This window comes from Chrysochloris asiatica, unplaced genomic scaffold, assembly GCF_000296735.1.
Source record: "Chrysochloris asiatica unplaced genomic scaffold, ChrAsi1.0 scaffold00301, whole genome shotgun sequence".
Lineage (NCBI taxonomy): Eukaryota > Metazoa > Chordata > Mammalia > Afrosoricida > Chrysochloridae > Chrysochloris > Chrysochloris asiatica.
Window position 1 is genome coordinate 2274299 of NW_006408819.1, and position 17672 is coordinate 2291970.

At 45.6% G+C, this 17672-nt stretch overlaps 1 pseudogene; it reads right to left on the reverse strand.

Annotated features, from left to right (window-relative positions):
- LOC102812615 overlaps positions 1-16600 on the reverse strand; it is a 51814-nt pseudogene extending 35214 nt beyond the window's left edge.
- Between the last annotated feature and the right edge of the window lie 1072 nt (positions 16601-17672).

Sequence of the window (17672 nt, forward strand, 5' to 3'; positions counted from 1 at the left end):
AGGATAAGCACTGGACTGCTAAACCAGCTCTACAGGATCACTATGAGTCAGAACTGACTTGACGGCACTTCACAACAACAACATGGGAAAGCTCACCTGTGGCTTGTTGACAAGTTAGAAAGGTGCCTGAGAGCAGGGCTGCAGTGACTCCCACGGATACACTGAGTAGCCAGCCAGAACCCCGGAAGACACACTGCTCACAGGTCTGTGGCTTTGCATCCACACTAAGACAGAAGGCTGCTTTACATCGCGGCTGCCTCGCTGTGTGATCTTGGTCAAGTTGCTTCTCCTCTGTGGGCCGAGTGAGACTGAAGGAGCTGTCTGCTTCATGGTGCTCTGCTGGGAAGGCCTCCCATGTGCCTCTCAACACTGTGCAGAATTGAAGAGTTCAGCAAAAGCAAGAATCACAGTTGAATGGAAGGATTTCAGTTTTGAGACATGAAGAGGGTACACTGCAAAATGCTCTTTAGAATTGTGTTCTTTGGGAAGGCTGGGTAGGAGTCCAGTGCAGAAGCTAGATGACATCCTTGATCTACATGGAATCCTAACAGCAGTTTTGGTCCTCATGCCTTCTCCATTTGCCCATTCTTCTTGTTTCATAATGAAAATCTCTGGGCAGGAACCTGATTTCCCTGACCTTGGACAGAAGAATGTCCCGTGGGAGGGCAGGTGTGGAGAAGTGAGCAGGAAAATCAGCTTTTGTTCAACTCAGCCATAGACAGAAAGTGACAAAGCCTCAAATTTGGGCTTAGACTGAACACAGTGCCTCTGTAGTGGTCCTGGAGCCCAGTCATGCGATGTGATCCTTGCCCAAAACTGGTAGGAGAGGTGACTGAGACAGAGGGCCTCTGGGTTGTAAGGGACCACAAAAAGGGACTAGGGGACAGACATGAGACCCAAAGAAGCAGATTTTCCATTTTGGGACTGTTGTACCTCACAGAACATTCCAGAATCCATCAGCCCATTGCTTATTCCCATTATCCTTGTTTCCACAAGTTGAGGCCACACAGAACTAATCAAAATCCCCTATGAGTCCTTCCAGCGTTTCCCATCATCACCTTTTCCCTTCTCCTCTATGTGTTCATCCCTTAAAGACATCGTTTTCTCCTTCCCCAAGTCCCCAAGATTATTCCTTATATGAAAATGCTGACACCCCTTGTCCATCCTGATCACTGATACCCATAACAGGTATCAGTGATAAGGCAACGTAGTCTTATCAGAGGACAGTGGGACAGTCTCCTCCCTCTCTCTAGATCAGAACAGGGGGCCCCAGGAGCATATAGGGAGAAAAGATGTCTGATTCTTTCTGTTGTGATTGATTGTGCCTCCCCACACACACCCCACTTCTCATCTGCTTAGTCAAGATAATAGTTAAAACTAAGAGCAGCTAGACCTTGTTGAGCGCTTGCTCCAAGCCAGGCAGGCGTTGGTCCATGTGCTTTACACATATCTTAATGAGCTTCCTCCACACAGCAACCCTTAAGGGCAAGTGCTATTGTTATTCCCATTGTATGGATTAAGACACTGAGGTTCAGAGAGGCAAAGTGACTTGTACAAGGCTGGTTGGCTTCAGAGTACATGCTCGCAATGTGAATGCTGAATGCTGTCCCCTATATGACAAATGGTCCCATACCTTTAGCGTCCCATTAGCAATAAGAAATGCCAAGCTCAGTATTGCCTTCAGGAACCCCCTCCCCATGATGCCAAGTCGAGCATACGCAGAGGCAGAGGCGCAGTCTTACCATCACAAAGGCAAAAGGTCAGGGGTGTTCACCCTGAGGACCAGAAAACCTGTGGCCGCCCAGGTTGGCCCTCTCCTGGCCCTCCTGAACAGAGCCCCTGAGACCACAAGCATCCATCCTGTCCCATTGTCAAGGCTAAAGCAGGAAAGGGAGGACAACAGAAGACCCTCGTGTAGGACTCCTCCAGACGGAGGGTGGCAGACCCCCTTCCCAACGGCTTGTTCTTTGTAAAAATTATCTAGGCTCTTAGCTTGTTTAGAAGTATGGTAGCAAGTTGACAACTAGCTTCTTAGACATGTTCTTATTTATTTCCAAAGTGAGGTGGGCTCACTGTAGTTCTTCCTCCTGGAATAGCCTCCATCCCAGACCATCCACAATGGAACCACCTCCTCTCCTTTCATGTTTCATCTCCCTAGATCTCCTCCCACCTTGGGACTTGGTCCAGTATTAAGTCAATCACTGCTCTCCAAAGCAAACAATTAGTCTGCATGAGACACTACTTGACCTCCACTAGGGCTGCTAGAATCAAAAAGGTAGATAATAAGTGTTGACGAGGATATGGAGAAACAGGGGCCCTTGTTCATGCTGGTGGCAATGTTAAATATAAACCTATTTGAGAACCTGTTAGACTGCTGTGGCAAACAGTCTGGTATGTCCTCAAAGCGTGAAATATGAACTTATCACATGCATCAGCAATCCCAATCCTAGGTGCAGACCCAGAAGACTTGAAAGTATTTGTGATAGTTCAGGTTCGTGTCAACTTGACTGAGCCAGGATTCTCAGTGGTTTGGCAGTTAAGATGTAGTCATCCCCCAGGAGGAGATCTAATAGAATGTAATCAACTCAGCAATGAGATCTGCTGTTGTTACGTGCCGTCCATTCGGTTCCAATTCATAGCAACCCTCCACACAACAGAATGAAACACTGTCTGGTCCTGCGCCATCCTCACAATTGTTAATGCTGGAGCCCATTGTTGCTTCCACTGTGTCAATCTATCTCATGGAGGGTCTTTCACTTTTTCTCTGATCCCTCCTGGCCAAATGGACTAGAGACCAAGTTTCTCCATGCTGGCTTCTAAGGAGCAATCTGGCTACACTTCCTCCAGCACAGATTTGTGTATTCTTCTGACAGTCCATGGTACTTTAAATAGTCTACATCAACAATATAATTCAAATGCATCCATTCTTTTACGGTCTTCCTTATTCACTGTCCAGCTTTCACATGCCTATGAGGGGATTGAACATACCATGCCTTAGGTCAGGTGCACCTTAGTCCTCAAGGTGACATCTTTACTCTTCAACACTTTAAAAAGGGCTATTGTATAAAACCAATGTTCTCCCATGTAAACTATCACATAATTCACAATAAAACATTTTTTTAAAAAAGGCTATTGTAGCATATTTGCCCAATGTAATGCATCATTTGAGGTTTTGACTGCTACTTCCATGAACATTGATTGTGGATACAAACAAAATGAAGTTTCTCTTTTTATCATAATGTTATTTATGAGTTCAGTTGTGAGGATTTTTGTTTTCTTTACATTGAGGGACAATCCATACGGAAGACCTCTTCCCTTTCAGTAAGTAAGGTTGTGTCATCTGTATATTGCAGGTTGTTAATGAATCCTCGTCTGGAGTGTGGTGGCTTCATAGGATAAGCACTGGACTGTGAACCACAGGGTCGACGTTCAAGTCCACCCACTCCTCCTCAGGAAAAAGATTTACAGCCTCAGAAACCCTATACAGGGTCACTATGGATCAGAATCGACTCAACAGCACTTAACAACAACATTCTGTACATCCATCTTTTGCTTGCATACTTATCCTTCACATTCTTGGAACCCTAGTAGTATAGTGGGTTACGAGTTAGGCTGCTAATTGAAAGGTCAGCAGTTCGAATCTACCAGCCACTTCACAGGAGAAAGAAGATACTTTCTATTCCTGTAAGGATTTATAACCTCGGAAACTCTATCTATACAGGATCACTATAAATTGGAACTGACTCAAAAGCACACAGCCACCACCCCACAATCACAGAAAATGCTACTGGACAGTGGTAATCCATAGACTTGATTAGATTCAAGTTTTATTTATCTGGAGTCCTGGTGTGGCACTGTAGGATAAGCATTAGACCACAAGGTCAGTTTGAATCTCAAGGTCGGCAGTTCAAACTGACTAACCACTCCTCAGAAGCCTTATATAGGTTCACTATGAGTCAGAACCGACTCGATGGCACTTAACAACAACAACAATAAATCTTTTTTAAATCCTGATGCCACATTCTTCTTCATATAATTCAGTTTATCAGGATGATTTTCTCAGCATACAGAATGAAAAAGTATGGTTACAGGATACAACCCTGATGCACACCTTTCCTGATTTTAAAGCATTCAGTATTCCCTTGTTCTGTTTGAATGGCTACCTCTTGTTCTATGTACAGCTTCCTCGTGAGCACAGTTAAGTGTTCTGGAATACCCATTCTTCAAAATATTGTCCATGATGTTCTCCCATGTAAATTATCACTCAGTTCACAATAAAAACTTATATAAAAAAAAAAAGTTCATAGTTTGTCATGGTTCACATAGTCGAAAGCCTTTGCATAATCAATAAAGCACAAATAAACATCTTTCTGCTTTCAACAAAGATCCATCTGACATCAGCAATGATATCCCCTGCTCCACGTCGTCTTCTGAATTTGGCTTCAGATTCGGGAAGTTCCCTGTCAATGCACTGCTACAACCATTTTTTGAATTATCAAAAATTAAGCAAACTTTTGCTTGGTTGTAATACTAAAGGCGTCGTTTGATAATTCCCACATTTTATTGGGCCACGTCTCTTTGGAATTGGCACAAATATGAATCTCTTCCAATCAGTTGGTCTTCCAAATTTCTTGGCATAGATGAATGCATCAGTTTGTTGAAAGATTTCAGTTTGTATTCTATCAATTCCTGGAGCCTGGTTTCCAACAATGTCTTCAGTGCAGCTTACACTTCTTCCTTCAATACCATTCAGTCTTGCATATTTCATTATAATACTTCAGTTTGTCTTCTTGAGCTGCCTTTTGAGATTTTCTATTCATCTCTTTTACTTCATCATTTCTTCTAATTTCTTTAGCTTGTATATGTTCAAAAGCAAGTTTCAAACTTTCTTCTGACATCCTTTTTGTTTTTTTCTTTCTTTCTTTCCTTTTTTTTTTTTTAATGATATTTTGCTTTTCTCGTGGATGCTGTTCTTGATGTCATCTCACAATTCTTCTGGTCTTCGGTCATTAGTGTCTAAGTCACCAACTTTGGTTTTAAAATGGTCTCAAATTTAGGTGGGATACACTCAAGGTCATATTTTGGCTCTCATGGAATTGTTTAATTTTCTTCATCTTCAGCCTAAACTTACAAATATGCAACTGATGGTCTATTCCATAGTTGATCCCTGGCTTTGTTTTGACTGATAATATTGAGTTTCTCTATTATTTCTTTCCTCAAATGTACTCAACTTGATTCCTGTGTATTCCATCTGGTGAGGTCCATGTGTATAATCACCTTTTATGTTACTGAGAAAAGATATTTTAAATGAATAAATCATTAGTTTTGCAAAATTAAAATAAGATCCAATCAGCATTTGGGAGGCCAATGAAAAGTCCTATTCATACAGAGGTCAGGCTTCTGAGCCAGGAAAATGCTGCCTTGGAAAGATTATAGAGACAGAAGTAATTTCATATCAAATGCTTATGCAAATTTCACAATAACAACTGAGAACTGGAAAGAAATGAACGGAGGATCCCTCACATTACGAAAACACATGGGTAGAAGGTTTCTGCTTGGCTGACTCTACACGGTCCATTCTGGAGATGATGTGCTGCATCTCAAGTTCCAAAACGAGGACTCTTTTTCATAAGGAGTTTTGAGCCAAAGCCAGGCCCACTGGCAGTTAGCACCGCTCTGATTTTCCATCTGTATTGTTGTTGGGTCCATCAGCACCATAATCATCACCACTGTGTGCTCTTTGGTGAGTTCAGAAAGTTCCTCATATCCCAAATGGGGATCTGAGCTAGAATCAAAAACGATGGGGTGGTTTGTATACAGGGACCGATTACTCAGTAAAAGAGGTAAGCATGTGTTTAGGGTATCAACAAAACTGGGGCACCAGCTGTCCAAAGTAAAGACCCATAGATGTTTAACAGACAGGCCACAAGAAAACTGAGTTCAAGGGTGCTGTGGAAGGGCAGAGGAGACTGCTGGGTAATTTGCTTACTGAAAAGCTAAGAGAAGGAACATTGCTTCTGAGACCATTTTCACAGCTGCTGTTTACATACAGTGTGTTCTAAAAATTCCTCTGTAGAGAACAAATAAGATGGCGGATTGGGTAGAAGTGCAGTGAGGAGCTCCGTCAGCAACAACACAGAATACTGGACCAAGCAGGCTCAGGGGATGGTGCCAGGACTTTGAACCACATATAAAGGAATATTTAGAAGGTTGGAAGGCTTACAGCTAGGGGAATTTGTAGCAGAAGAAAGAAATCCATTGCCTTCTAATTCAAGATGCTCAGCTACTCCCAGAGCTGCCATCTTGAGTGAGACTAAGTGGGAAGGATCAGAGCAGCCACAGATGCCTCACAGAACCACAGAAATAAAGGTGTGGACACTCTTTTTATTTTTTTGTATCTGTTCATTGATCTCTAGCTGTCTGTACACCTCCATTCTGGTGACTAGAGGGGATGTCTGAGTGAATGGGCACCCCATTCCCATCCCCGGAGGGTTCTACTATGCATGTGCACAGATTGCCTCGAAATTTAAAGTGAGTTTCCACTTAAAACCAAATGGCAGGGCACAGCAGCCACAGCCAGCCATGAACTGTTTATCACTAGGAAAAAGACCTGAACGGGGATTGTGGAGCGAGACAGGCAGACTAAAAAGGAAATAGGCTGAAAATTAAATCCTGAGTTACATCACAACAACCAACAGTGGCATATTGAAATTTCTCAGGAAGAAGAGTGAAAAGGGAAGCCCATCTCCCGGTCACATCTACCTGGAGGAAATCAGAAAGCATAAAAAGTACCCAAACACACAACCATGTAAGTATTAAGGCCACAGAAAACTCCTGAATATGCCCAAAAAACAGAAACAGATGACCATATCAGCACATGTCCAAAAACAAGATAAAGTGACTGAGGCAAATGAACTGGAAGTAGACATACACTCCATACTGGAAGTTGGGCAGGCTTTGGAAATGCCTGAGAAGAAATTCAGAAAAACGATTATAAAATGTATCAAAACCCTATACAATGGAGTTGAGAAAAATAAGGAAGAAGTCAGGAAAGCATAACAGGAACAATCAAATAAGATAGATACAGCATTGGAAACAATTCAAAACCTACAGAAAGAGTTCCAAATGATTAATAATAATAGAATATCAGCAATGGACAATACACTGAAAGGGCAAAGGAGTAGAATTGAAGAGATAGAAGCCAGAACTAGTGAGCTAGAAGATAAATCTCTCAGTACTACTAAGATAGAAGAGCAAGCACAAAAAAAGGATTTAAAAATATGAAGAAGGCCTAAGATTCATGTTGGAAAACATGAAGAGGAGTAACTTAAGAATTATCAGCATTCTGGAACAGGAAGAATCACACAAGTCCACAGAGGAGATAGTTGAAGAGCTAATGGGAAAAAAACTTCCCTAACATCCTGAAAAGCGAAAAGATAAGCATTCAAGAAACTCAACAAACCCCAGGAAGGATACACTCCAAAAGAAAATCACCAAGACATATAATAATCAAGCTCTCCAAAATCAAAGATTAGGACAGAATCCTGAAAGCAGGTAGAGAAAAAAGAAGTATAACATACAAAGACAAGCAAATCAGATTAAGCTCAGATCTCTCAACAGAAACCATACAGGCAAGAAGGCAATGGTGAGACATATATAAAACCCTGAAAGAAAAAAAAAAAAAACTTCCAACCAAGAATCATCTACCCAGCAAAGCTGTCAATCAAATACAATGGTGTAATCAAAACATTCCAGGATAAACAGAAGCTAAGGGATTTTGCCAAAGCAAACCCTGCTGTGAAAAACACCCTAAAGGAAGTTCTGTAGACTGAGAACCAACAAGAACAGACAACAACCAGAGAATGAAGTACATGGCACCATCACCCTGAACTCAATCGACAAATGGAAGAGTTAAGAACAGAATAAAATTATAAGTACAGAGGATCTGGGAGGCCCATGTATGATTTAAAAATTACAATGTGAAAGAAGGTAAACACAGAGGAACAGAGATCCACGTGGTGCGAAGGTCAGGTAGCTTACAGGATAAAATAGACTGCCTTAAATGGAGGAAGAGTTAATGGAATATGAGGTAACCACAACAGTGGGGTTGGAATGAGGGGTTTAGTTTGGGTGTTGGGGAGGGCAATGCAAGAAGGGGAAGGAAGTGGAAGAACAAGGTAGATAGGGGAACACTGAGACAGGTTTGCATGGCCTAAGTGGGACAGAGGTAAATAGTGATGGATGTTCAACCTTGGAACAACAGGGCTCTGGGATACAGGGATCTAGGTATAGTTTGAAGAGGGGAAATCATACCAAAATGCTTGACAGTCTTATGAATACTGGTTTCCCTTGCTTACTACTGTAAAATAGAAACTTGAGTGGGATAGAAAGGAATGTTGGAAAACATGATTACAGAAAACTTGTAAGCCCGTCTTCGGCCTATAACTGATTGGAATACTTAAAAGGGGTTGTAGAACTTGCCCAGTGAAATAGGCCTCTTGCAAACCTTTTGCAGAGTATAGGAACTTAGGTGGAATCCTGAGTCCCATCCAGAACCTGATGAGGTGGGACATTCCCACTAGCAAGGACAAGCAGACCAGCCTGGAACAGCTAGAGCAACAGAAGATAGATCTTCAAAGAAACATCACCAGGAACAACCCAAAACAAAAATGTCAGCATGACTGGCTACTAAAAGAATAAGCAAGCCATTCACTAGGAAGTCATCAAGGCAAGCAATCAAGTTCCTTCAAAACAAACTCCCCTCTAAGACTGAAACTCAAAGGGAACACATGAACAGGCATGTAAGCTTGCTGGCAACCACATTGGTCTACTGGTGAGTGGAAGAGGGGGAAAGGCAGCAATGAAGAAATGGTCTGAGTTCAACCATGGTCCATTGACTCCCGTTGACCTGGAGATGAGAGAGAGAAGAGGAAGGGCTGGTTGGTCCAAAGTATGTAAGACCTAGGGACACTTGAGCCCATGGCAAGGACTTAGCCACAGAGGACTAGCTGATATGAAGTGAGGGGAGATGCACAAGAACACCCAAACTTGCAGACAGTACCTAGCTTGAAGGCTTGATAATCAGAACTCAAAGATTACAAAAAAAAAAAAAAAAAAAAAATTTTTTTTGGTAAGGGAAACAAGAGTAAATTGCTACAATTTGATAAACCTGACCTATACTCATGGCGGTAGTAACTCTAAATACCAACAGAGGGAAGGAGTCTTCACATTAAGTGTCAATGCTATCCCCTCTGTACACAGGGTAGATAGGGACGGACAACTTAGACATTGGCTACCTAAAATGTTGTTGTTGTTATGTGCCGTGGAGTTGGTTCTGACTCATAGCGACCCTGTACAGGGTTTCCGAAGGCTGTAAATCTTTACGGGAGCAGAAAGCCTCATCTTTCTTCCACGGGACAGCTGGTAGTTTCGAACTTTTGCCCCTGAGGTTTGCAGCTTGATTCGTAACCACTACGCTACCAAAAATGAGGGGGCGAGAAAAAGCACAAAGTGACTGGCTTACAAGGTTTCAAAAGGGAGTTTAGTTTAAGAGTACATGGGGAGGGCATGGGGGAGAAAGAGCCCCACTGAATAGTTTTCATCTTGTCTAGATGGGTCTGGTGAAAAGAGATGGGGATAAGATTCATAGGATTGAGTAATGGATAATTATTTTCAAGATTCATTGTGACTGTCACAATTGTAAAGGTAGAAGTTTTGTAACAAAAACAGGGGAGTGGTTAATCTTACAATCCAGAAACCGAGGACCCTAGGACCATCAAGGGAGAAGATCACAAGCAGAAAGTGGGACCTTATCCAGAGAAGCAGCAACACCAGAGACGGAGGCAGAGATGGGGTCATGGAGAGGAGGAGTGGTTGAGGACTCTAGATTCATGGGAAGAGAGGGACTAAGAGCCAGTGGCCAGGAGGCTGACTTGCAGAATGTGCTCTTTGAAGGTGTAAATTATTATATATGCCTGAGTATTTTGTTTTGTTTTTAAAAAAGCTAAATTGAATAGAGAGAAATACTGTTAAGTGATGGTACATGGAGGGAATTATACTCATTGTAATGAAACAAGGTGTATAATTTGTTGAATGTAAAACTGATGATCTGCCCTGTAAACTTTCACTCAATTCACAATAAAAACCTTAAATAAATAAATAAAGCTACAGAGTCTTAGAGAGCAAATTTGCCAGTACAATTGATTTTTTACTCCCTAAGTTTTTACTTTTGACTCGGACATTAAACACTGATGAATACACTTACGCAATAAATGTTTATTTGTAAAGCCCTGTGCTAGAACTGGTTAGTTGCCATTGAGTCAACATGAACTCATGGCGACCCTGTGTATAACACATTAAAACATTGTCCAGCATAACCACAGAGGACTAGAGTGGAGAGTGAAGCGTCCAGCTGATAAGAAGAGAGGGCATATGCAAAGAACAATACTCACTTGACCTGGCTTCAATGACTGGATGATCAGAGCTTAACTAGAAGAAGAAAGAAGAGGAAAAAAAGAGTAATCTGATACAATTTGATGAACTTGACCTACACCTATGGATGCAGTAGCTCAAAAGAGAGAACAAATCTTTACAGCAAGGATCATTCCTGCCCCCTCAAAACATGGAGAGGACAGAGATGGGCAACTTGGACATTGGCTACTCAAAATTGGGGGAGGGGGCTACAAATGTAAGAAGTGACTGGCTTACAAGCTTTTAAGAGGGAACCTAGATCCAGAGGGCGTGGAGGAAGGTAGAATCTCCACTGAGTAGTATCCTATCTGTCTAGGCGGGGTTGATGAAATGAAATGCGAATAGGTCTCTTGTGAGACAATAGTGAATAATTATTATCAGGACTGATTGTGAGGGTTGAGAATGTAAAGGTAGACGATTTGTAGCAAGGAGGGGAGTGATTAACTTTCCAGTCTAGGAGCAGAGGTCCCTGGGACCATCAAGGGAGAAAAGCGGAGTGCGGAACCCTACACAGAGAAGCCGTGATGCCTGAGATGGAAGCAGAGACGATGATGTGGAGAGATGGAGCAGCTGGGGACTTTAGACACAGAGAGGGAGAGGGGCTGTGTGCTGATGACCAGGGAACAGGCTTGCAGGGTATACTCTTTGGTTGGATGATGATGCATGGAGGGGATTGTAACCATGGCAATGAAAGGATAAAGGATAGGATGAATGTAAAACTAATGTAAACTATCACACAGTTCACAATAAAACATTAAACAACAACAACATTGTCCAGACCTGTAAAAAAAAAAAAAAATCCTCTGTTATCAGGGCCCTGGGGTGGGCTACAAGGGACCTCAGATGCTGCTGGAAGAGCCCGTGGGTCCCAGACTTGGGAATTTCCCAATTTTATATTTAACAAAGTAAGCACATTGAAGAAAACACTGCCATCTTTTCCTAAAGCAACAGACTTTTGCCTACCCAAAAGAAGTCCTTGATTTCAGAATTAAGGCCAGTACTTTAGGGGTGCGGTAGAATTTGTCACAATGACCTTCTTTTATTTATCTCCCCCAGGACTGGTGAAGATGCAAGTTCAAAGCTAGGCAAGTGGGGAAATTGTCTGCAAGGGAATTTCCTGTCCCCACCCAGCCAGCTGATGTTTGTTGATGAGTAAGGAGCCCTGCTCAGGACCTTTGGTTGGAAGATTAGGGTCCAGGTTGGATGGGGAGGCAGGAAGCCGATGGAAGGCTGGCTTTGGTATTTGTAGTATCTGAGCCCCTCACAGCCTCTTCAGTAGATGCTGAACTCCTTCGCCCCTGGGGTGATGATCCAAAGCTGGTAGGATGTTTTTTTTTCAAGACAGTGAGAACCTCTTGAACTGCTTTGAGTCTCAGGAGACAAAAAGTAACCTTAAGTTGGTGACAGGCCTTTGTCTCTGCCCCTGCTCAATGCTGTCTCCTTCAGTGGTTTAGGAGCAGAGGTGTTATTGTGATGGGCGCTGTCAGCAGCTGGAGGTGAGGCCTTTGCCAGGCGCTGGTGCCACAGAATGGGCTGATTTGGGCCATGGGTGAAGGAGAGCTCCTGGGAGGATTCCTAGAAACGTGAAGGGTGGGGACTTTACATAGAAGGCTTTGTGGCAGCTGGGAACCAAAATAGGGACTTTGTTGGGTCAGACAGGCCACTAAGGCCCAGACTCTGAGCTCACAGATAACTGGTATTAGGAACATGTATTCCCAGGGACATGGAGTGGAAGAAGCTGGAGGATTGGAGAGTGGTGGTCGAGTCCCAGACTGGTTCTCCGAAGCCTGCTTTAACCCAGGTTAGAGTCCTTGTTTGTGTTCTGAGTACAGAAGCAGGCAGCCAGGCAGGGCAGTGCCTGAGCAAACAGTGTCAGGAGGGGCAGGGGAGCTTGTTCTTGGTATTCTCCTAGCCACAGCTGTGCCCCTCCCAGATTCCCAAGTGATCCTGGTGGTCATTCTTCCACGCCACCAGTGCTCTGTCCAGACAGGAGCTGAGGAAAGCAGGGCATTTTAGGAGAGTAGCTCCTCGGGCCAAATGGTCCTCCCATGGGTGGTAGTTTTCAGGAAGTAAGAAGTCCAGGGAAAGGGGGTGCTGTATAGAGACAGTCCCAAGTTGTACAGTGTCAGTGGACAGTGTATAAGTGTGTGTGTGTATAGTGGTGGAACACAGAACCATGGTTGTTACATGTAGACTGTTTTTTAACTCTTTTCTGTGAGCTGAGCGAAGGCTTACAGAGCAAATTAACAGTTTTACATCCAACACATCACACATCTTAGGGTCTGCGATTCCCCTCTATGCAGCGTCGCTTGTCCACTGCCTCCCTGTGACTCTCCTTTCCAGCCCTTCTTCTTTCCTCACCCTTCTGAACTTTGTCCTTGGGGAAATGCTGCCATTTTGATCTTGATTGGTTGACCAGTCTATGTGTGTATACCTCACTAATGCTGTCCCCTCTATAGCCTTTTCTATTGCTTCGTGAGTTCAGTTACTGATCAAGAACCATAGTCTAGGGGATTCCACCAGTTCCTTTTATTTTTAATGTGTAGACTTTCCTGTATGTCAGTCAGCCCCGTGTTCAATTGTGGTTCAGCATGGGAGCAATTGTCTGACTAGAGGTCTTACCAGGTTCCGGCTATTCCTCACTTTGACAGGCTCAGGGATGCAATGCCATGAGCTCTCTCAGACTCACGATATCCTAACTTATGAGAGACTGAGAGATAAACATGACCACTTTACAAAAAGGCTCATCTGCATTTCCCAGTTCGAGTAACTGTGAGTTGTGGGAGATTGTCTCAATGTTGTACACTGTCTAGTCGACTCGGACTTAACAACAACATGGTACGCACAAAGACACCGAAACCAGAGAGAGCAAGGGAAAGGCTCAGGACACCCACAATTACTGGAATATTGGGGGCAGCCTGGACTGCGCAGTAATATCCCAACCTCGTTAACCAGTAGTTGGGTAGTATTTTTGATTTCTGTAGCTTTGACAGGTTGGCAAGTCCCATTTCTGTGGCTCGTGCTAGGAGGGTCACCTGCCACCATCTCATTTCATCCTTAGCACAGCCCTCCTGGGTCGAGTCAGCATTTGAACCTGATCTGTCTGACTCTAAAGCCCAAGTTCTGGATACTCACCAATGACTTCCTAGTAATTTGCCCTCAGTCCTTTGACTGTATGTGACCAGACCTGGTGAACCTCCCAACCTCGAAGAAGCCCAATTGTGCTTCCTTCTCCTCAATCATGTAGGTGTTTATAGTAATGTTAATTACTTAATCTGCCCCTTCCAGCCATAGTCCTTGTAACTCCCACCAAACTGACTGGGTTGTTAAGTGCCCTGGAGTTGGTTCCGATTTATAGTGACCCTGTATAAGGTTTCTGAAGATTTAAATCTTCACAGAGCAGAAAGCGTCATCTTTCTCCCTCGGAGCAGCTGACCGACTTGAGCTATCCTATGTGCTTATCCTATGGAGCCACCGTGCTCCTGAATGATGCGGTTGTTGTTGTGAAGTGCTGTTGGGTCAATTCCGACCTATAGCAACCCTGTATAGGGTTTCCAAGGAGCAGCTGGTGATCTTGAACCGCCGACCTGGCAGTTCAAACAACTTTGCAGTCTGGCACATTAGACCACAGCACCACACCAGGACTCCCATACTTTGGACATACTATCAGGATATATGGTGGTGATGATGTGCTGTGGAGTTGGTTCCAACCCATAGTGACCCTGTACAGGGTTTCCGAGGTTGTAAATCTTTACAGGAGCAGAAAGCCTCATCTTTCTCCCATGGAACAGCTGGTATTTTCCGACTGCTGACTCTGAAGTTAGCAGCCCAATTCGTAACCACTATGCTACCAGAGTTCCTTGGGTTGTTGTTGTTGTGAAGTGCCGTCCAGTCGATTCCAACCCATAGCGACCCTGTATAGGGTTTTCAAGGAGCAGTTGGTGAGCTTGAACCACCAACTTTGCAGTTCAAATGACTTTGCAGTCTGACACATTAGCCCACAGCGCCACACCAGAGCTCCCTGGGTTTGTTGTTGTTAAGTGCCGTCAAGTCGGTTCTGACCCATAGCGACCCTAGGGTTTCTGACTATATAAATAAGGTGCTTGTGGTCTATTAAGGAGATTGGACAGCTTGATACTAATGCAAATAAGGTACATGGCCCCCTTGTGGGGTTTGGTTGTTGTTAGTGCCAGCCAGTCAGTTCTGACTCAGCAATCCTGGTCTTGTGGTTCAAACCGACCTTTCAGTGCAGTGCTTATCCTACAGTGCTAGAGACCATGCAAATAAGGTATATGGAATCAAGATGAGGAGATTGGTGAGTTTTGTCATCCTTCTAGACTTAAAGGGAGACACACAGAGTGAGAGCTGTTAACAGGGAAGATGATGAGAGATGGCAGTAGGGAGAGTGACAGCTGCGAGGTGCTATGAAACAGCAAGAATCAGACTGGCCTACAGGGGGGCTGGCCAACCCTTGCAGGACCAGGTGGCAGAGGGTGAGAAGAAGCTGGCCTGCTTAAGAACTGTGTTCTGAGTTGTTCCTCTTACTTTTTCATTGATCCTGCTCCTCAACTGGAATCTGTTACTTCCCTAATAGACCCCATCATTGTATTATTTGAGTTCTGTGTGGTCATGGAAACCAGCCGAGAAGCAGAGTGCTCTTGGAGCGAACGCCTGACTCAGAACTGGTAAACAGGCTGGAGGGTGGAGGCTTATCTGACCTCCGATTTACAGGACTCAATCTTCTGAGATTGATAATGATGGTGAATCTCTCACCCCTGTTGTGAAGAAGAAAACACATGGGTTTAAAGTCTGGAATATGCCACGTGTATAGTGTATATTCAAATAACTATGAGCTGTTTTGAGTGATTCGCCAATTAGTTACTGTATAGTATGATTTGGGTTCTGCAAACCCAGGATTCAGAGCCATGAATGAAGGTGGAAGATTTTGCTCCATCGCAGGAAAAACCTCTCATTTTACAACAGTGCCAGGCGTCCCACTATGGCTAGGGACTGTGGGAGCCAGTTGGGGGCTCCCTGGGAAGCACAGTCGCTTCCTTTGTCCAGGAAAGCTGGCTGCAGCTGAGGCCCTTCCTGGGCGTGTCCACGTGCCTGGCTGCAGCAGGATTTTACTGGTCCAGCCAGGGGCAAAGAGCTCTGCGGGCCTTCCCGCGAAGGGGCTACACTTCAGATCGAGCATTGAACACGTTTGCAGCTCAGCACTTCAAATGTGACACTGAGTTTTGGAAGCGCAAGTCCCGCCATTCCGCCCCTGCTCTAGATCTCCTCCGGCGCCCTGCTCAGCAGTCCCGGGCTCTTGGCCACCAGGCACCCAGGTGGCCGCTCCTAGTCCTGCGCTCCAGTCTCTGGTGGGGACGCAGCGGTGGCCGGGGCCAGCGTGCGGCTCCCTCCTGAAACCGTAGCAGGAGGGGCCCAGGTACCATTTTCAGACCTGAACACCCAGTCACTGTGGGCCAATGGACGCGCGCCGTCTCGGAATCGGTTCGAGTCCGCTGAGGGCACCACACACCCTGCCCGCATCCCCGGCGGGGCTCCGCCCGGCCGCCTCGCGAGAGCGCGCAGAGTGGTAGCAGGGGTCCGCCCAGACAGCCCCAGCCGCCTCTGCCTTGCACCACGCCGCTCCGCCCCTGCAGGCCTTGCCTTGCCACAGCCCGGCGCCCGCCGGTAAAGGGGCAGGTCAGGAGGGCCGCAGAGCTCCGCCCTGGCTCCGCCCCCTGCACCACCACCCCCTCCCCGGCGCCCTAGCGCTTACTTCCCCTCGGGCCTTCAGGCCGCTCCCAGCCATGGCTGCCTGCCGCTCGGCATTCCTGGTGGGCCTCGCTTTCTCCTTGACCACCCTGGTCCAGAGAGGTAAGGCACTGGGGGGCGCGCGGACCTGCCGGGCTCGGTTGGCCGTGGGCGCTCTGCGCATGAGCGGCCCCTTCCCGCCCTCGGCCTGCGGCAGTGGGGTGGCGGGCGGTGAGTGCTGAGGGCAGCGGCCAGTTGGAGCCCCGAGGACCCCAAGGAGACTCGCCCTCCGCGACTCGCGGTGGCCTGAGCGGGTGCCGGCGCTAGAAGCAGCAAAACGATTTCGGCCTCCTCCCCCAAATGTCCAGTACAAGCAGGTGTCCATGCCAACAGCTGTCCTAGGAGAGTTGTCCCTTCAAGAGAGCACCCATCTTTAGAATAGGGCGCTGTTCGGTTTGTTGAGGGGCCACCTGCCGCAGAAGCACCCGAGAGTTCCCCTCCGGAAAGATCGCGGCCTGGGGGCCTGCAGGTTTACCAGCTCCCCAGGCACTTTGTTGCCTGTTTCCAGGTGTGGGCTATTGATCAGATTTTGCCAAGAGGAAGAGGTTCCTCATGGGAGCAAGTTCCTTTTACCCTTGCAACTCCAGGTTGAGGCCCATGGACCCGCCGCCTGAGCTGGTTAGAAGGCAGCATCCCAGGCCCTGTCCCAGACCCTCGAGTCAGTCCATTTCTTAGAATAAATGCAGCCAGTGGTTAAAAATAGGACCTCCAACGGGTACCCATGGAATCTTCGTAACACTTATTTATATCCCATCTGCACATCCGTACAAGGTTTCAAGAAAACACTGCAATTGAGCACAGGGCTGTTCTGAGCTTCTTGACATTGAGGGCAAGCTCAGAAAATAGGCCCTTTGTCTTAGTACTGACTTCCAGTAAGATACGACTCACACATAAGGCCCACTGAGAAACAGTGCACAGTGCTAGCCCAGGCGATTCGCCAGAGATGGTGAAAGGGTTTTCATGTGGTCAATCCTTATGGAATCCCTACTATTAAAACTGACTATACAGCAGTCTCCAAAAGTGGGGAGGGACAGAGACAAAGCACAACAGTCTCAATCTGTGCCATGTGTTCTCAAGTACTATGAGGCGAAATAAAGCCAGCTGAGTGGGATTGAGTTGCCCAAGTCTCTTTTTCCGTCTTTCTCTGTGGGGATACCATTGTTATTGGTTTGCGCTGCTTTTGTAGGAAACCTATAGTCCATTGATTGACTTGCGTCTAATGCCATGTAAAATTTGCAAGTAGGAGCACCGAAAAGGTACAACACAGGTAGTCTTTTTAAGCTATCTTCTGCAAGTGTGCAGTATGGGAGACCCATTAAGAAGGTAGGAGCCATGTGGTTCTGGGGGTTAGGTGCTGGAGGCTCAGTAATATGCGTGGTAGTCCTTATAGCAGGGAT